Consider the following 18,022-nt stretch of genomic DNA (forward strand, 5'->3'; position numbering starts at 1 on the left):
GGCAGCTTGATTGGGCTATTTACAGTAATTCAGAAGTCAGAGGCATCCATGCTGACATAGGCTCTGGAAGCACTGTCCTAGTGCTGAGATTATGCTTTTCAGGGGAAGTAAACTGTAGTTACCGGTACACTGGTTTGTGAAGTTGAAATAAAAGAATATCAAACTCTGCAAGTAACTCAATGAACCCTGATGATATCCCTGTCCTGTGCCATTGGTGTTACCCCATTTCATGGTTAAGGAAGCTGTGAACAAGGCATATCATTCAGAGTTCCAAGATATATGGAACTCAGGCTTCAGGATTTAGCTAAATAGAGATGACACTGCCCATCCCATTTTCTTTTTAATTAGCTGCTTCTTTCTTTGCCTTATGTTCTCTTCTCCCTCTGAAGTTATAATGCAGAGATCTCCTAGAAATTGTGTGGCAGTCAGCGAGAGGAAAAACTGTCCTCTGAGGCCCAAGTACAAATGTCAAGTGCCTTTCCATGGCTCCACATTAGCACAAAGATCCCAGCTTCCTGCATTAGCCTGCTGCAGACTCGGGGTCTCTGTCTCTTTATCTACACTGACAAATACATGGACAACTTTTATATATAGTCAATTTATATACATAGTCAACTTTTATAAACACACAAAATACACTGTAAGGAATATGGGAATCTGTCAGGAAGAGGGGTACTGACCCTTGCCCATTTTCTACGGTGGTTAACTCAGGCACCTATTATTTTTTCTGAAAATGTGTCATATGCCTTATAAAGTGTCTACACCCATACACATGTGCAAATACAAACACGTGAACACATACATACACATAAAGAAAAGAAAAATAAATCTAAAAAAATTGAACTGGATTTTTAATCCTGACACTCCCCCAAACTTCCAAGAGCAGGGAAAACCCTAGGGTTATGCTAAGTGTCTGGAGAGAAGAGGAGAAACAAACATTTAGGAAGACTTATGAAATTTATATGTGATATACCAGTAGGCCAATTTACTCTTTTTCTTGGAACATTATTTTCTGGATGATTTGTCCTTTTTCATCATATGTCTCATTTGTCCAGTGTTCTTCAGATTCCATAGCCTTCATTCTCCTGAAAGACAAAAACAAAAACCTTTCCCCAAGCCTAAATTTGGGAGATTCCCCTATGGCAAGTTACATCTGACTACATGAAAAGAATTTGTTAGTGGTATAAGTTAATTTTAATTGGATGATTATGCTAGTCAATGTCCTCCTTAGTTAAAGGTACAACAATTTCTGCTGGGTCTATTTCTGCTAATTGACGAAGCTTCAATTTTCCTTTTAAGATCAAGTCAGAGATTTTTTCCACATAAGTTTTCAATTTTTTACTCTGTTTATTTGGTAGAAATATCTATTCCAATATAATTTCTTCCCTCTACATTAAAATTCCTATAGCAGGATTCTTAGAGAGTAAAAAAAAAAAAATCAATCAAGCTTTGGATCCACACAATCCACATGTCCTTCCCGTACTTTCTTTTCCACCAAGGCCAATTCTCTCTCAGCCTGAGGTGATAATTCTCTTGGACTATTTAAATCCTTGTCACCTTCTAAGGTTTTGAACAAATTACTCATTTCATCATATTTTACCCCAGCAACAGTTCGTAGATAGGAAATGTCTCCAAATAATCTTTGAAAGTCATTAAGGGTCCATAATTGATCTCTCCTCATTTGCACATGTTGCGGTCTATTTTTTGTCCACCTATTTTATATCCTAAATAATTAATAGTATCTTCTCTTTGTATCTTTTTGGGAACAATTTGTAAACCTGAATAAGGCAAAATTTTCATTAATTTTGGGAATCTGTCAGAAGAGTGGTGGTACTGACCCTCCCCAATTCTGACAGTGGCTAACTCAGGCACCTATTATTTCTCTGAAAAGCTGTCATATGCCCTATGTCACATGCCAAATATTGTTTTAAACACTTCCTGAATATTTATGTATTTACCTTCCATCCAACAGAATAAGGGACTGCATCGACATCCTCAGTGATAAGAACTGAGGCAAATATTATATGTGGAATTTAAGAGATTATAAAATTATTATAATCTGAGGTAATTATTTCTTAAGCAGATCATTTTTTTCTTTTGAGGGGAGGGAGTGTCTTTTGTTTGGTTTTCGACAGTGCCATTAACTAGAATTATATTCAAACTCAGTCCCAAGACCTTGATGCTGAGCTTGAAGAAGAATGGCTAACTAGCCTTCAATGTACTACCAGGGACTCCTGTACTAGCAGCCACTAAACTGATCATGTCCAGTTAGTTCTAAGCCCATTCTCTGAGCAGCAGTAGTAGGTGGAGGGTGAGGTCCACAGAAATTTTCTACATGTTCACGCAAGGATCCTGTGGTCAGTGTGTGTTCCCACCTTTCTCCCATCTCTCTTCCCCAATTATCTTGCAATGCTACACAATTCACCCTTCAGTGTCATCTCTACAACCTAGGAGGAACAGGCAGCATGCGCATGTGCACAGACACAAGCTAAAACTCATTCTGCACACATGCCCTAGAAGTAAGGTTTAACTTCCCAGGACCTTTCACAGGCCTGTTCACAGTGGCTCCCTCAGTGCCTCATCTTTGGGCCACACCCACCATTTGTGCACCAAAGCAAATTCCACCTACCTCAGCAGGAGTTCATAAAGCCCAGGGAAGTCAGTCAGGGAAAGAAAAGCCTATGGCGCCCATCTGGAGAGGAGCATGTGGATGTCAACCATGAGGAATGTGGAGAAGTGTGGAGCATGCGCAGAAGGACACATTGACGTCACCCATTCCTTGACACCCCGTCAGTAGTAGAGACTGACCGAACAATAGGCCTCGAGTGTGGGCATTCCTGGGGCCTCACTTCTCTCTGTGGCTTTGGCCCACTACTAGTCATGGCCAGCAAGAATGAGAATGGTGAGGAAATAGCTCAGGTCCCCACCTTAGAGGCTGCCTTGGCGATGGTGGGTGGCAACCCTAGTGGAGGTGACGCGGGCTGCGTAACGGCACTAAATAACGAGGGTCGCCAGTTCCGTGGGGGCCAGAACAACTCAGCTGAGGCTGTGATTAGGATTCCGAGGCGCCGTTCATCACAAAGGCGACGGCGAACCACATTGCAGTTCACACTGTGGCAGGTGGAAGAAATGGAAAAATTGTTCAAACAAACCAAGTACCCAGATGCGCTGGCAAGGTATGTGTCTGGCACCAGGAGCAATCCCCAACCTCCCTGTTGTCTCAGGTTGAGATGTCCTTTTGTTCTTCCAGGCCCTGGTTTCCTATCATCCCTCCCTAAGCCACTGCTGTCTTCTCCCTCAGTGGTGGGTACAGGAGGGTGCCTTGTGTAGGGGTAAAAGTCAGTATTAGCGTGTAGTGTTGACCTGAAACAAGTGTACATAGTCAACAACACTCATTTAGAGTCATATTGTAATTTCTGTAAAATATAGAAACATGAGTATAGTGTGCCAAAATACTCACTAGTGTAAAGTTCACCAGTGTTAAGGATTTACACTTTGTTGGGTGACCTCCTCACCAGTAACCTCGTCATCTTTTCAGGGACTGTGTACCTATCCATCAACTCGTTTTGGTTTCCATTTCCCTTCCCCTGGTGCTATTTTTTAAATGAGTATAATTTGCTCAGCATACACTTTGACATTTATTTTTAATTTTTAATAGTGTGTTAAAATTATTCATCTGTATTGTTTAAAAACTTTTTAAGAGGTAAAAGTATTTCAAAAGCGAGACTAGTTCTGAGTATGAAAGTTAAATGTGGGTGTGAGGGAGGATAACAATATTAAAAAAGTGTAGTAATCATATATGACTCTGCATTTCATGTAAAACACGCACACTAAACATTGGTGGTTTTCTTTCCACAGGAAGGAACTTGCACAAGCTTTGAATATTCCTGAAGTCAAAGTGAAGGTCAGTAAATCCAAGCAAAGCCATTGAACAGTCAATCTACAGCCTTCCTCAGGTCTTGGGAAGCCTTGTCCTAGGCACTTTTTTATTTAAGATATTTTCATTTTACATACCAACCACAGTTTCCTCTCCCTCCCCATCTCCTGCTCTCAGCCCTCACCTCCCCCATCCACTTCCACATCCACTCCTCATAGGGGGTAAGGGCTCCACTGTGAGTCAACAAAGCCTGGTACATTCAGTTGGGGCAGGACCAAGCCCCTCCCCTGATGCACTGCACTTCCAGAGATGCTGATGCATTGCAGCTCTAGAGAGGTTGATGCACTGCAGCTCTAAAGAGGATGTTGCACTGCAGCTCTAGAGAGGTTGATGCACTGCAGCTCTAGAGAGGCTGATCCACTGCAGCTCTATAGAATGATTTACTGCAGCTCAAGAGAGGTTGATGCACTACAGCTCTAGAGAGGATGTTGTACTGCAGCTCTAGAGAGGTTGATGCACTGCAGCTCTAGAGAGGCTGATCCACTGCAGCTCTATAGAATGATTTACTACAGCTCAAGAGAAGTTGATGCAGTGCAGCTCTAGAGGCTGATGCATTGCAGCTCTAGAGAGGATGATTCATTGCAGCTCTAGAGAGGATGATACACGAAAGCTCTAGCGAGGCTGACGCATTGCAGCTAGAGAGAAGGTGGAAACAGGACACAATAGACAACACCCATGGTCTCCTGTTTGCACACTCTTCAGTGTGACTTTCCCAAAGCCTCATTTCTGATTTCCCCTTTCCTATTACAAATGTAATAGATAGGCTTTAGGGAACAAACACAGGGAACTCTGACTTAATGTGAGCCCACATGAGTCAACCACTGGGATATATTGGAGGTATCATGATGGTAGTAGGGCTTCTGGTCCTTTGGTTGGTCTTCTTTAGACTATACATCCACATAATAGGCAGGGAGGGAAAGTACATGGAGTCACAAATGTGCAGTTTGAGAACTTCCCAATACAATGGACTCTCATTCACTAGGAGCCTGAGAGGATGGTGAAATCTAACAGATAACTGTGACTGTATTTCCATAGCTAGGCCATATTTAGGAAGAGCCGATTTATGACTATTTTCCCCACACTGTTGTGGACCATCTTACTCTTTACCTTTTGAAGAAAGATGGGCTTTAGATGTCCTGGTGATACAGCAGGACCTAGTGTGCCCTCTGTGCTGGACAGGATTCTGGAAATGTAGCTGAAGCAGAGATAGTATTCTTCATCCTGATACTGAAGAACTTTGTATATCATGAAAGAATATACTGTTCAGATTTACCGTGGGTGGAAGTTACCCTTTCTGTTGAACTCCTGGAGATGGCAAAGGTTTCAGTGTCCTGTATGTCATTTAGGTTGAGTTAGTCAACTTTCACAAACCCTGGAGGCTGTGATGTCAAACCATTGTCCAGGCCATCTCTGCCTACCACCTGTTCGCTCTCCAGAAATTTCAAGCACCACAATCCCATTGGCACCCTTGAAGGCTATTTTGTTTCTGAAAATCTCCCATGCTTGTTTCTGTTGATTAACTACTTCATACTGAAGACTGCTTTTACAAACAGAAAGCTGTTCCCCTCCATAGGCCTTTAAAATGTGCTAACATTTGGTGATCTACAATCTCCGCCCAAACAAGAGGAATGTATCACTAGTGAGGAGGGTATTCTACAGCTGATGGTCAAATGTCAGAACCAAGACTTTCCTTTACCCAGTTACCATATATTGAAGTAACATCAAGGAACAAGTCGTAAGCTAAGCGTTCCATCCAATAAAAAAAGAAACCACTGAAGTGTTTATACTGCTGGAAAAAGACAGAATCATGGCCTATCGCAGAAGTTGACACACAGCTGATATTTGCTTTTATGAGCTGAATAGAAAGCAAGCGTTATGTGTCTTAAAGTGGTTTTTATCTCTTGGCTCTGGGGTGGAAGCCAATGCTAAATCCAATCCTGTCTTCCTCTGATTTCAGACATGGTTTGTCCATCGGAGAGCAGAAGAGAGGAAGAGAGAGAGGTCTGTCGTATTACAGAGCATACCTCCTCGTATTGAAAAAGTCATTCTCCTTAAGGAAAGGGATGGCAATCCCCAGAGTGTAATCTATGTTCAGGGGCAAGATGGAAATTTGGTGACACCTGTACTCAATGAACAGCTTAACTAAAATTCAGCACTCATGTTAACAATAAAATCATGAATTTCCAAGTTATTTAATTTCATATGCTTTCTGGGGTTTTGTAGTATATAGATGTACACTCTTCAGGAAATGCCATTTAAACAAAATGACAACTTCTGTTTTTTGGGGGGTGACATTTCTAAGGCATGATTATTACTTGCACAGATGACTATTCCCTACACATGTTATTTGTGAAACAGTGGATCACTTAAGCCTTCTTGATTCAGGCTCACTTGATCCTTTGAACAAGAGATTCAGTAGTAACCCTGCAAATGTAGAATCTACGGAGAAGGTGGGCACAGAAAGTATTGATGGTGATGATTACTTTTTATTTGGGGAGGGGTCACAACAATTCTTTCTTTTTTCTTTCAATGAAAATAGACATTTTTGTCACATAATATACCCCGATTATGGTTTCCCTTGCCCCTACTCCTCCCAGTTCCTCCCCACTTACCCGTCCATCTGGACATATCTACCTTTCTGTTTGTCACTAGAAAACAGCTCAGGTGGGTGGAAGCCACCCAAAGGCCAGCCTGGGTCCTCAAGGAAAGCCTGGGCTGACTAAAGACATTGACAGGCAGGAAGGTGCCATTATGATGAGAAAATGTGTGGTGGAGAAATGTGAGAAAAAGAGAGGCAGAATGGCTCATGTGTTGTAGAAAGAGGTGGAACAGAAGAAGGAAACGTGGTGAGGAGCCGGCTTAGGTGGGTGCCCTGATTGTCACCCAGGGAAGTGATGACACCTGGGCCCAGGCTGCTGCAAAGGGCCACGTTTGGGTCCGTGGTCCTACTGTAGCCAGGGTCTGTGTTGACATCCATGGGCAATGTTGCCACAAAGGCCACAGGATATCCAGTGTCTGGGTTGCCACCTGTGGACAGGTAGGTGTCGAAGGACCATTCCACCTCAGGGGCTATACTGATATAAGTGGCCTATACTGCTACCCTGTGCCATGGTGACATCAGGGAGTGAGCTGCACCTGAGAGCCATGTCTGGGTCCATGGCCTTACTGCAGTTGGTGTCTATATGTTGGAGTCCATGGCTCCTGCTACCATTGAAAGCCATGCATGTGTCTAGGGTCTGGGCTGTCACCTGGGATCGTGTTGGTGTCCCTGGACAATGCTGCCTCTGGTGCAATGCCAATATAAGTGTCCTGTGCTGCCACTTGTGGCCTTGGGACATCCAGGATATGTTGCTGCAGGGGACTGTGCCTGGGTCCATGTCCTACTACAGCCAGGGTCTGTGTTAAAGTCCATGTCCTGTGTTTTGCCACCAAAACCACATGGATGCCCAGGGTCTGTGACACAACCTGTGGACTTGTTGTCCAAGCCTCCAGAGCCATGCTGATCTGAGTAGCCTATGCTACCACCCAGGGCCTAGGTGTCATTCGGGCCTAAGTAGCTTCTGAGGGCCATGTCTGGGTTCATGTCCCTACAGTAGCCAGGGTCTGAGTTTATGTCTATGGCTCCTGTTACCACAAAGGGGCATGAAGATGCCTGAGGTCTGGTCTGCCACCTGAGACCATGTTGCTGTCCCATGGCCAAGCTGCTCTGTTTGGCCTGTGTTATCACCTGGGGCCATGGCACCTCAGAGGCCATGCTGCGGTCTAGGGTCATCTTTTGTCACTATGGGCCATGTATATGCCCAGGGTCTGGTTAGTCACTTCAGACCATGTTGGTGTCTGAGAGCCATGCTGCTTGCTGCTGGGGCTGGACTGCTTTGAGTGACCTGAGCTGCCACAGGGGACATGGTAACATCTGGGCCTGAGATGCTCTGCAGGGCCACCTCTGGATCTGTAGTCCTGCTGTAACTGGGGTCTGTGTTGATTTCTGTGGCCCTTATTACCATAGGGGGCCATGCATGATGAAATCCAAGGGCAGTGCTAAGCCAGCCCTGCCATGTGTTGGCCCGAGGAAAGCTGGCCCTGCTCCTCACTAGACAATTCAGCAAGAGTGCTGATCCTGACCCTCACAGGAGAGCTGGTCCCAATGGCTTGGGCATGGAGAGCTGGCCCCCTGTACTTATGAGAGTTGGCCCCACCCCTCAACACAGGCATGAGAGAGATGGTCCTGATGCCATGAGCATAAGAGAGCTGATTCCACCCCTCACCCGAGGGGGGCAGCTCTTCTGTCAAGGACTGGCAAGCTCATCTACCACCCAGGTTCATATCCAGGTCCTTGGACTGGCCCACCATCTACCCCATCTAGGACCTGCTGGAGCATGTGAAGGGACTGGTTCTGCAGATCTCCATGACTAGGGGCAGCCGTGGGATGTCAGAGAGGAGTTTCAGTGAGGATCCAGTGATGATGGTGGACCAGAAACCAGAGGCCTTAAACCAGACCAATGACTCATTGCAATTTTCATTTTCAGGTGGGGCTGATTGAACAAAAGGGTATACTGCAGGACACACCAAGGATCCCAGTGCCACTCAAATGAATGAAGAGATGTTGAAGAGGCAGGAAAGACAGAGGAGAGATGTGGGTCTTTTGTTTGGTTGTTTGGTTAGTTTAGTTTGGTCTTTCTTTTATTTTCTTTTGGGGAGGGACACTGCAAGAGTGGAGGGAGGATATGAAGGGACTGGGAAATGAGCAGAATTGGAGTGCATGATGTGAAATTCCCAAAGAAATAATAAAGGTGTGTGTGTGTGTGTGTGTGTGTGTGTGTGTGTGTGTGTGTGTGTGTGTGTGTGAAAACATACAGGTTTCTAAAGGGTAATAATGAAATAAACTATAGCCGAGCTGTTATGGTACACACCTTTAATCCCAGCACCTGAGAGGCAGAGGCAGGCCGATCGATCTCTGTGACTTCGCGGCCAGCCTGGTCTACATAGTGAGTTCCAAGACTGCGAGGGATACACAGAGAAACCTTGTCTTGAAAAACCCAAAATAATTAATTAAACAAGCAAACGAACAAAAATAAATAAATAAATAAATAAATAAATAAATAAATAAAAACATAATAAGTAAAACAAAAACTAACATGTTAGAACTGAACAAAATTTGGTGAGTCTGGGGTCATTCAGAAATTCACTGTCACCATGAATAAATTTTAATAAGAAGAGGTTTTATTAAATAAATACTGGTGCCAGCTGCTCATGACACCAAGACTGCAACTGAGATCGCTCCCAATTGCAGCCCCTGGTCATATTAATCCAAGGCTTATAAAGCCAAAACCACAAGATTACATGTATTCTGTCTACATGAAAGCATGGTCTAATTTTAACATATATATGTCTTGCAATTGTCCCAGTCATGGAGCATAGTAAGCAAGTTTGATTACAAAAACAGAAATAGTATTTAGTCCTATGACCTATTATCTTGCTAGAACAGCAGATTTTACAGGATCAGTCAATTTAAGGACAGTCTTCAATGTCTTTGAAAAATAGGAGTTGAGGGTGAGCTCCTAGGGCACAGCTTGTACAAGCTAGGGGCTTGCATGTTCCAGGCATTTTTTTGCTCTTTGGTCTCTCAAGCAGAGTAAATCTAAACTTTAAATGTAATGTTATCATTCACAAAAATAAACAGGAGGAAAAGAACCCAAGAGAAGACACAAGAATCAGAGACCCATTTGTTCACACACTCAGGAATCCCATAGAAAACACTAAACTGGAAGCAATAATACATATGCAGAAGACCTGGTGCAAACCCATGCAGGCCCTGTGCTTGGTGCCTCAGTCTCTGAGAGTTCAGAGGAGCTTTGCTCAGTTGATTTGGAGGGTCTCCTGGTGTCCTCCATCCCCTCTTGTTCTTACACTCTTCCTGCCTCCTCTTCTCTGGGGTTCCCTGAGCCCTGAAGGAGGAATGTGATGGAGACATCCTGTTTAGAGCTGAGGATGAGATGCACTGGATTGTTATAGGCAGCTTGATTGGGCTATTTACAGTTATTCAGAAGTCAGAGGCGTCCATGCTGACATAGGCTCTGGAAGCTCTGTCCTAGTGCTGAGATTATGCTTTTCAGGGGAAGTAAACTGTAGTTACCGGTACACTGGTTTGTGAAGTTGAAATAAAATGATGTCAAACTTTGCAAGTAACTCAATGAACCCTGATGGTATCCCTGTCCTCTGCCATTGGTGTTTTCCCCATTTCATAGTTAAGGAAGCTGTGAACAAGGCATTTCATTCAGAGTCCCAAGATATATGGAACTCAGGCTTCAGGATTTAGCTAAATAGAGCTGACACTGTCCATCCCATTTTCTTTTTTCTTAGCTGCTTCTTTCTTTGCCTTCTGCTCTCTTCCTCCTCTGAAGCTATAATGCAGAGGTCTCCTAGAAATTGTGTGGTAGTCACTGAGAGGGAAATCTGTCCTCTGAGGCCCAAGTACAAATGTCAAGTGCCTTTCCATTGCTCCACATCACCATAAAGACCCCAGCTTCCTGCATTAGCATGCTGCAGACTCGGGGTCTCTGTCTCTTTATTTACATTGACAATCCCATGGACAGCCAAGTAGTCAATTTTTATAAACACACAAAATACATTAAAAGGCATATGACACCTTTTCTGAAAAAAATAATATGTGCCTGATTTAACCACCATCAAGAGTGGGGAACGGTCAGTACCCCTCTTCCTGACAGATACCCTAGGTTTTCCCTGCTCTTAGAATTTTTGGGGGGTTAGGATTAATAATTCGTCCAATTTTTTTCCATTACTTTTTCTTTATGTATATATGCGAGTTCATGTGTTTGTATTTATTTCTTTTTTTTCTTTTTTTTTTTTTTTTTTTTTGGTTTTTCAGGAATGGGTTTCTCTTTGTAGCTTTGCGCCTTTTCCTGGAACTCACTTGGTAGTCCAGGCTGGCCTCGAACTCACAGAGATCCACCTGCCTCTGCCTCCCAAGTGCTGGGATTAAAGGCGTGTGCCACCACCGCCCAGCTGTGTTTGTATTTCTAAATGGTCTTATTAATAGAAAACATGGAGCCGGATATAGAGGTAAAAACCTGAGAGAGATCAGAGGAATAGGAGCAGCCACACACTAACCTCACCTTGCCTACTCCAAAGCTTCCAAAAGGAGACTTCCTGTGTACACATGCCCCTATGCCTTGCTGTTCTGCCATCTGATTTGCTCTCTCTGTCCAGCTACATCACTTCCTCTTCCTGCCCATCACTTTCTGTCTTTATATACCTCAAGACCTCTGTGGTTACCTAGTGTTGGAATTTAAGGCATGTGCCACCACACCTGACTCTGTTCCCAGTTATTGCCTTGAAATCACTGAGATCCAGACAGATCCCTGCTTCCCTAGAGATAGGATTAAAGGCATGTTCTAATATTGCCAACTTTTGTGTTTCCTTATAATGGCTGGCTTTTTCCTCTGATCTCTATGCAAGCTTTATTTATTAGAGCACAAATAAAATTTCACATTTCCCCTTTTTTGTCTAATAAAATAAAGTTATAACTAATAGAAGAAAAGCTATATACAATAAGTACATTAACTATATACAATATATATGCAAAATATATATCAACAATGTCTACTCTATTTGCATTTGACAAATTTAGAGAAAATATTCCATTATCTATCCTATTATGGTGAGTCCAAAATGTTTTACCTAATTCACTTTCTCTCCTAACCTATATTACCAACAGAAAACTATCTTATGATGCCTTTCAATCTTACACACTTAACACCTCTTAGTGAGTTGCTTTTCTGAATTTCTTAACAAGAAAACTGTAACTACAACTATCTGACCTGTGTCTTCTTTATTTTTTCTATTTCCCTTTTCAGGTCTTGGACTGTTTCCTTTATTTTTTCATTGCTTTTTCATGATTTTCTTTCAGTATTTTATTGTTTTCTTCCAGTACTTTATTGTTTTCTTCCAAGACTTTATTGTTTTCTTCCAGGACATTATTGTTTTCTTCCAGGACTTTATTGTTTTCCTCTAATTTGTTTGCCCTTTCCTCTAGTTGTTTACAGTGTTCTTCCCATTTTTTTTGTCTTTTCTTCTACACAAGCCTCTACCTTCTTCATGATGTTATTCATAAGGCTGTTTTCTTCTGCTTCTTCCAATTTTTGATGTTCAGGACTAGATGTTGGAGGCAGGCTAGGTTCTGGTGATGCTGTATTGCTCTTCATTTTGTTGTATGTACTTCTGCCTTGATGTCTGCCCATCTTCTTGTGGTTCATTCTTGGTCTTATCGGTGCACTTGGTTCAGACAGAGCTGACAGATTCAGGAAGTCTCTCTCTTGTCCAGATGGAAGCTCTCTTGTCCAAATGGGAACTCCGGGTCAGGATGGAAGCTCTTATCTGGATGAGAAGTCTGGGGCAGGATTGGAGCTTTTGTCCAGACAGGACATCCAGGGTAGGATGTGTGTTCTTGTCCAGAAGGGCAGTCCAGGTCAGGATGTGAGCTGTTGTCCAGAAGGGCAGTCCAGGTCAGGATGTGAGCTCTTGTCCAGAAGGGAAGTCCAGGGCAAGATGGGAGCCCTCTCTGGTCCAGAAGGGAAGTCCAGGGCAGGATGGGAGCTGGGGGTTGGTCTCTAAGTCCCAGGAAGTAGCTGGGGTCTCCAGCAGATGTCCGTGGGGACAGGGCATGGAGATTTCAGGGGCTGCTGGGGGCTTGGAGAAGGGGATCCTTCCCAGTGGAGCTAGAAGGGGACCTGCCTGGTGACCAGAACCTGGGGCCAAGTTGGGCAGGTCTTCCCTGAGTGGCTGGTGCCCAGGGATGGGGTCCGGGCTGGGCCTGGATACTCACCTCTGGTCCAGAAGGGGAGTCAGGGGTAGGATGGGGCTAGGGGCCGGCCTCTAAGTCTCAGGAAGTGGCTGGGATCTTGGGCAGATGTGTGTGGGCGCAGGGCGTGGAGATGAGGGTCTGCTGGGGGCCTTGGAGAAGGGAATCCTTCCCAGTGGGGCTAGAAGGGGACCTACCCAGGGGCCAGAACCTGGGGCCAAGTTGGGCAGGTCTTCCCGGAGTGGCTGGTGCTCAGGGATGGGGTCCGGGTTGGGCCCGGATACTCACCTCTGGTCTAGTGGTTTTGTTTTGTTTTGTTTTTGAAGCATCCATTTGCCTGCAAACCTCATGATGTCATTGTTTTTTTCTCTGCTTACTAGTATTCCATTGTGTATATGTACCACATTTTATTTATCCATTCTTTGGTGGAAGGGCATCTAGGTTGTTTCCAGGTTCTAGCTGTTACAAATAAAGCTGCTATGAACATAGCTGAGCATGTGCCCTTGTGGTATGATTGAACATTCCTTGGAAACATGCCCTAGAGTGGTAAAACTAGGTCTTGGAGAAGATTGATTCCAAATTTTATGAGAAAGGGCCATATTGATTTCCAAAGTGGCGGTACAATCTTACATTCCCACCAACAGTGGAGGAGAGTTCCCCTTGCTCCACATCCTCTCCAGCATAAGCTGTCTTCAGTGTTTTTGATCTTAGCCCTTCTGACGCCTGTAAGCTGGTATCTCAGAGTCATTTTGATTTGCATTTCTCTGATGATTAGGGATGTTGAGCAATTTGTTAAATGTCTTTCGGCCATTTGAGCTTCCTCTGTTGAGAATTCTGTTTAGCTCTATAGCAATTTTCTTAATTGAACTGTTGGGCATTTTGATGTATAATTTCTTGAGTTCTTTATATATTCTTGATATCAGCCCTCGCATCTTTCTTAAAGCACCCACCATTGTATTTTTCCACTTGGTAAATGATTGATAAATATTTCTTACAAAAAATAGCTTACATAATGCACACAGAATTCCATTTTGGATCACCGATATTGACATTTAAAAACACATTATCATTGATGGGATAATAAGGACTAAGACACAACAGAGAAAGGAATTCATTATAGTGTTATAGAGCAAAAAAGTATAACTATAGTCTAAAATAAATTCTATATATTTAAAAAAACAAGAGAAGGAAAAATTTAAGGTTCGCAGCACAGAAATGCAAAGGTTTGGTAAGAGAGTGTGAATTACCTTGATTTCATAATGAAACATGATATTTAAATACCTGTGCCAAAATATCACACTAAACTCTATAAATAAATGCAACTAAACAATCATTAGAACTAAACAAAAGATAAAATAATCTGCATAGTACATATTATCAGGAATTTGACATATTTAGAGCAGGCACATAGAACAGAGACACATTGTAAGCCCTTTGTCACATTCATATTGAGTGGAGAGTCCAAATAGGCATTTATCTTAATGTCACTGAGGAGATTTCATTGAATATAATTGGTTAATTTTGGAATTTCTACTAATATAACTTAAGACTAACTTACAAATCTTCTGTGAATTATACTGACGTTCTTTCCACTCTACAGGAAGTATAGCCACAAATCCGTGGTGATATTGTATTTGTGCTCTAACAAATAAAGCTTGACTGGAGATCAGAGGATAAAGTCAGCCACTATATTAAATATAGCGGTCAGGCAGTGGTAGCACAAACCTATAATCCTAGCATTTGGAAGGCAGAGATTCATCTGGATCTCTGTGAGTTGAAGGTCACAATGAGAACAGAGACAGACATGGTGGCACACAACTTTAATTCCAAAACTACTTAACCATAAAGGTATGGAGGTCTCTACAGACAGAGAAGAAGTGATAGAGCTGCAGAAATATGAAGTGATGTAGTTAGATGGAGAAAGGAACTAAGATGGCAGGGCACAGAAGGGTATATAGGCATGAGTATTCAGGAAGTAGATCTCTATTGGGATGAGGATTTCCTAGTGATAAGAAGTGGCTAGCTTGTTCTATACCTCTGATCTCTCAGCTTTCATCCCAATATCTGACTCTGTTTTTTTTTTAATTAAAAGTCCATTTAGCAATTCATGTTAAACAAATCTCTGGGCCTCTTCTGAGATTACTTAGGGAACAGAACTTCAGACTAGACAATCAACTATTTTTTTCAAGTTTATCTGTTGGTAATTTCATTCATGTATACAATATCTTTCAATTATATCTACACTCCACTCTTCAGGTCCACTTTCTCTCAGGATCCTCAACATGCCTCTCCTAACCTCATGTCCTCTATATTTTTGATCAGCAGAGTCATGATTGTGGGGACATCTACTGGAGCTTGGGAAACCTATCAGAAGCCACACCCTAAAGAAACCAACCTCTCTTCCCCTAAAAGTCATCAAGTGACAATAGTTCTTAAGCTAGAAGTGGGGAACTGATGAGGCCTTTCACAATCCCTGCAGGAATGTACACTGTCTTAATTCTGTGCATGTCTTAGGTAGGCAACCACAGCTGCTGTGGGTTGATGAATGCAATGGCTTTGTAATGTATAAAAGACACTATTTTGCAGCAGTCCTCCTAAACTCTAGCTCTTACAATCTTTCTACCCCCTCGTACATAATATCCTCTGGGCCTTGGGTGGGGAGAGAATGGGATATCATTCTCCTATTTAGGGATGACCACACAATAATCACTGCTTCTCTCAACCTTGTCCTCTTATAGGTCTCTGAGTTATTTTCCATCAGCCACACAAGGGAGTTCCTCTGATGCATGGTACGAATTATACCGATATATGTGGGTGTAATGATAAGTATTTAGAAGGTGATTTGATACTATGCCTATTTTAGAAAAGTAGGTTTTCCCCTAGCGCATGTGACCTCCCCAGCCATGGATACTAGGCCAGGCATAAGTCCTTCTGTGAAATGGGTTTTAATTCCAATTACAAAGCCATGGTTTACAACCATAACATTCCTGGAACTTTTCACCAATGAACTTATCTAGTTAGGTCAGTCATTATGGTGGCCCACAGACTTCACAGTTCAGTAAGATTGCTGATAACTCCCCCCCCCACTAGCCTGCATAGTACCTTCTAGCACTATGTAAGCTAGACAGTTGGGAGGAATCTTCCAGGTAACCATCACATGGGTTTGTTTTGATTTGTTTTTATGTCCTGCTCTAAATTGTGTGATGTCTTCAATGGTAGGGACTGACTGTTAAGTTCTGATGGATGACTAGAAGCAATGACAATAGCCTGAATTGACCCAGGAGTCTCTGTGATGCCTATGACCACACTTTGTAGGGTTTCTCTCACACTTGGCACTAGGCTATTTGTTTGATACCCTATGGATTCTCAGAGCTGCATTATTCCCTTACATAGGGCAACTTCAATTTAAACTCCTTTGAGCATACATTCTTTAGGAAGCTTTTAAAATAACAGGTTTCTATGTGGCTTTTCAAGCATTCTTGGTGATAGCTCTACCTCCTGATATGCCACCATGTACCCTAGACTTCCATCCATCCTCTCCCAACTTAAACCTTCCTCATTATTCTCTTTTCTCCCTTCATATGGACTGTACTCTATCACCCCCTGCTTTAATCTCTTTCTCATCCCGTCCCATGGCCTCCCTTTATAGGTTCATAGTCTCTACATGTACTCCAAGTTAAACACACCAATCTGAATCTTTCTGCTAGTGTAGTGGGTAGCCATTCCAGCTTGGTTCTGGAAGTTCCAACCCCCATTGAGACTCTGGCAACTGTCACGCCTACGAGGCAGGGCGAGGGGAGGCGCCTGGGGACCCGAGAGCTAGATGGGCCAGCTCTCGCTCTGGGCGTTCTCTCGGTGCCGGAACGCTGACCGGTGCAGATTGACTGTGCAGAGCTCCGGAGAACACCGCTGGATTGCGATACACCTTCCCCAGACCCTGCGACCTACCCATTACTTAATTTGTGAGTTATGCCATTTAATAAATATCCTTTTAACTACGTGGAGTGGCCAAAATAATTTCTCCAATATCTGGCGCTCACGTGGGCCAAACTCCAAAGGCCTGGGCGGCTCCCGCCGTCTCCTCTCTAGCTGGCGGGTACCTAAACCCGCCTGCAAAGTTCCATACAACCAGGGAACACCTACACAGTTCCATTCCCGAAAAAGGGAGCAGCTAGTCCGATCTCAATTCCCTAGCCTAGCCCCAGACCAGCGAAAGAGGCAGGAGAGTGCTAGCTCCGATTTCCGCCATCTCCCTCGGACTCCAGCCAAGATCGCCAGCAGGCCCTGTTTTGGAGCTGTACCAACGCCACCTGCTGGCTGAAAAGTGCTACTACACGAAAGGTAAGCATATTGTTTCAAGTAAAGGTACTTGATAATTTTACACCTTAAAATTGACTAACAAATTTTGAGTAATTCGTGTAATATGGCCGACAACATTACCTCACAAGAGTTTAAAAACCTTTTTGCCTGTATGATGAATGACATCTTCCTGGAAATATACGACATTCCTAAGGCATATCTGGGCTATACCATTTTGGCATTCATCATAATAATTCACACAGTGTTCAAACACTGGTTTAAGAACAAAGATGAGTCATTATTGGGACTGATACAGGCTTTAAAAGATAGCAATGAAGGCTTAGAGAAAAAAGATTCTCTCTCTGGAATCTGCTTTCAAAGATAGCAATGAAGGCTTAGAGAAAAAGATACTTTCTTTTTTCCATTGTATAGTTTTGGCTCCTTCATAAAAGACCAGGTGTTCATATGTGCATGGATTAATGTCAGGGTCTTCAATTCGATTCCCTTGGTCCGTATGTCAGTTTTTATACCAGTACCAAACTGTTTTTATTACTATACCTCTATAGTAGAGTTTGAGGTCAGGGATGGTGATGCCTCCAAAGGTTGCTTTATCGTATAGGATTCTTTTAGCTATCCTGGGTCTTTTGTTTTTCCATATGAAGCTGAGTATTTTTCTTTCCAAGTCTGTGAAGAATTGTGTTGGGATTTTGATGGGGATTGCATTGAATCTGTAGATTGCTTTTGGTAAGATTGCCATTTTTACTATGTTAATCCTATCTATCCAAGAGCATGGGAGATCCTTCCATTTTCTGATTTCTTCTTCAATTTCCTTCTTTAGAGATTTAAAGTTCTTATTAAAAAGGTCCTTCACTTGTTTAGTTAGTGTTACCCCAAGGTATTTTATATTATTTGTGGCTATTGTAAAGGGTGATGTTCCACTGACTTCTTTCTCAGCCCTTTTATCATTT

General features: G+C 42.9%; 2 long non-coding RNA genes across 2 annotated transcripts in view; one reads left to right on the forward strand and one right to left on the reverse strand.

The window, feature by feature from the left end:
- Positions 1-938: 938 nt before the first annotated feature.
- Positions 939-2,835, reverse strand: LOC143270858 (uncharacterized). The gene is made up of 2 exons (XR_013048069.1): positions 2,630-2,835; positions 939-1,085 (listed from the first exon to the last, which is right to left on the reverse strand). It is a non-coding gene; the product is annotated as an uncharacterized LOC143270858 (long non-coding RNA).
- Positions 2,836-16,582: 13,747 nt separating this feature from the next.
- Positions 16,583-18,022, forward strand: part of LOC143270892 (uncharacterized) — a 71,839-nt gene continuing 70,399 nt past the window's right edge. The window contains exon 1 of the long non-coding RNA XR_013048109.1: positions 16,583-17,096. This is a non-coding gene — a long non-coding RNA (uncharacterized LOC143270892). The remainder of the gene's footprint in view (positions 17,097-18,022) is intronic.

This window comes from Peromyscus maniculatus, chromosome X (genome assembly GCF_049852395.1).
Source record: "Peromyscus maniculatus bairdii isolate BWxNUB_F1_BW_parent chromosome X, HU_Pman_BW_mat_3.1, whole genome shotgun sequence".
NCBI classification, from domain to species: domain Eukaryota; kingdom Metazoa; phylum Chordata; class Mammalia; order Rodentia; family Cricetidae; genus Peromyscus; species Peromyscus maniculatus.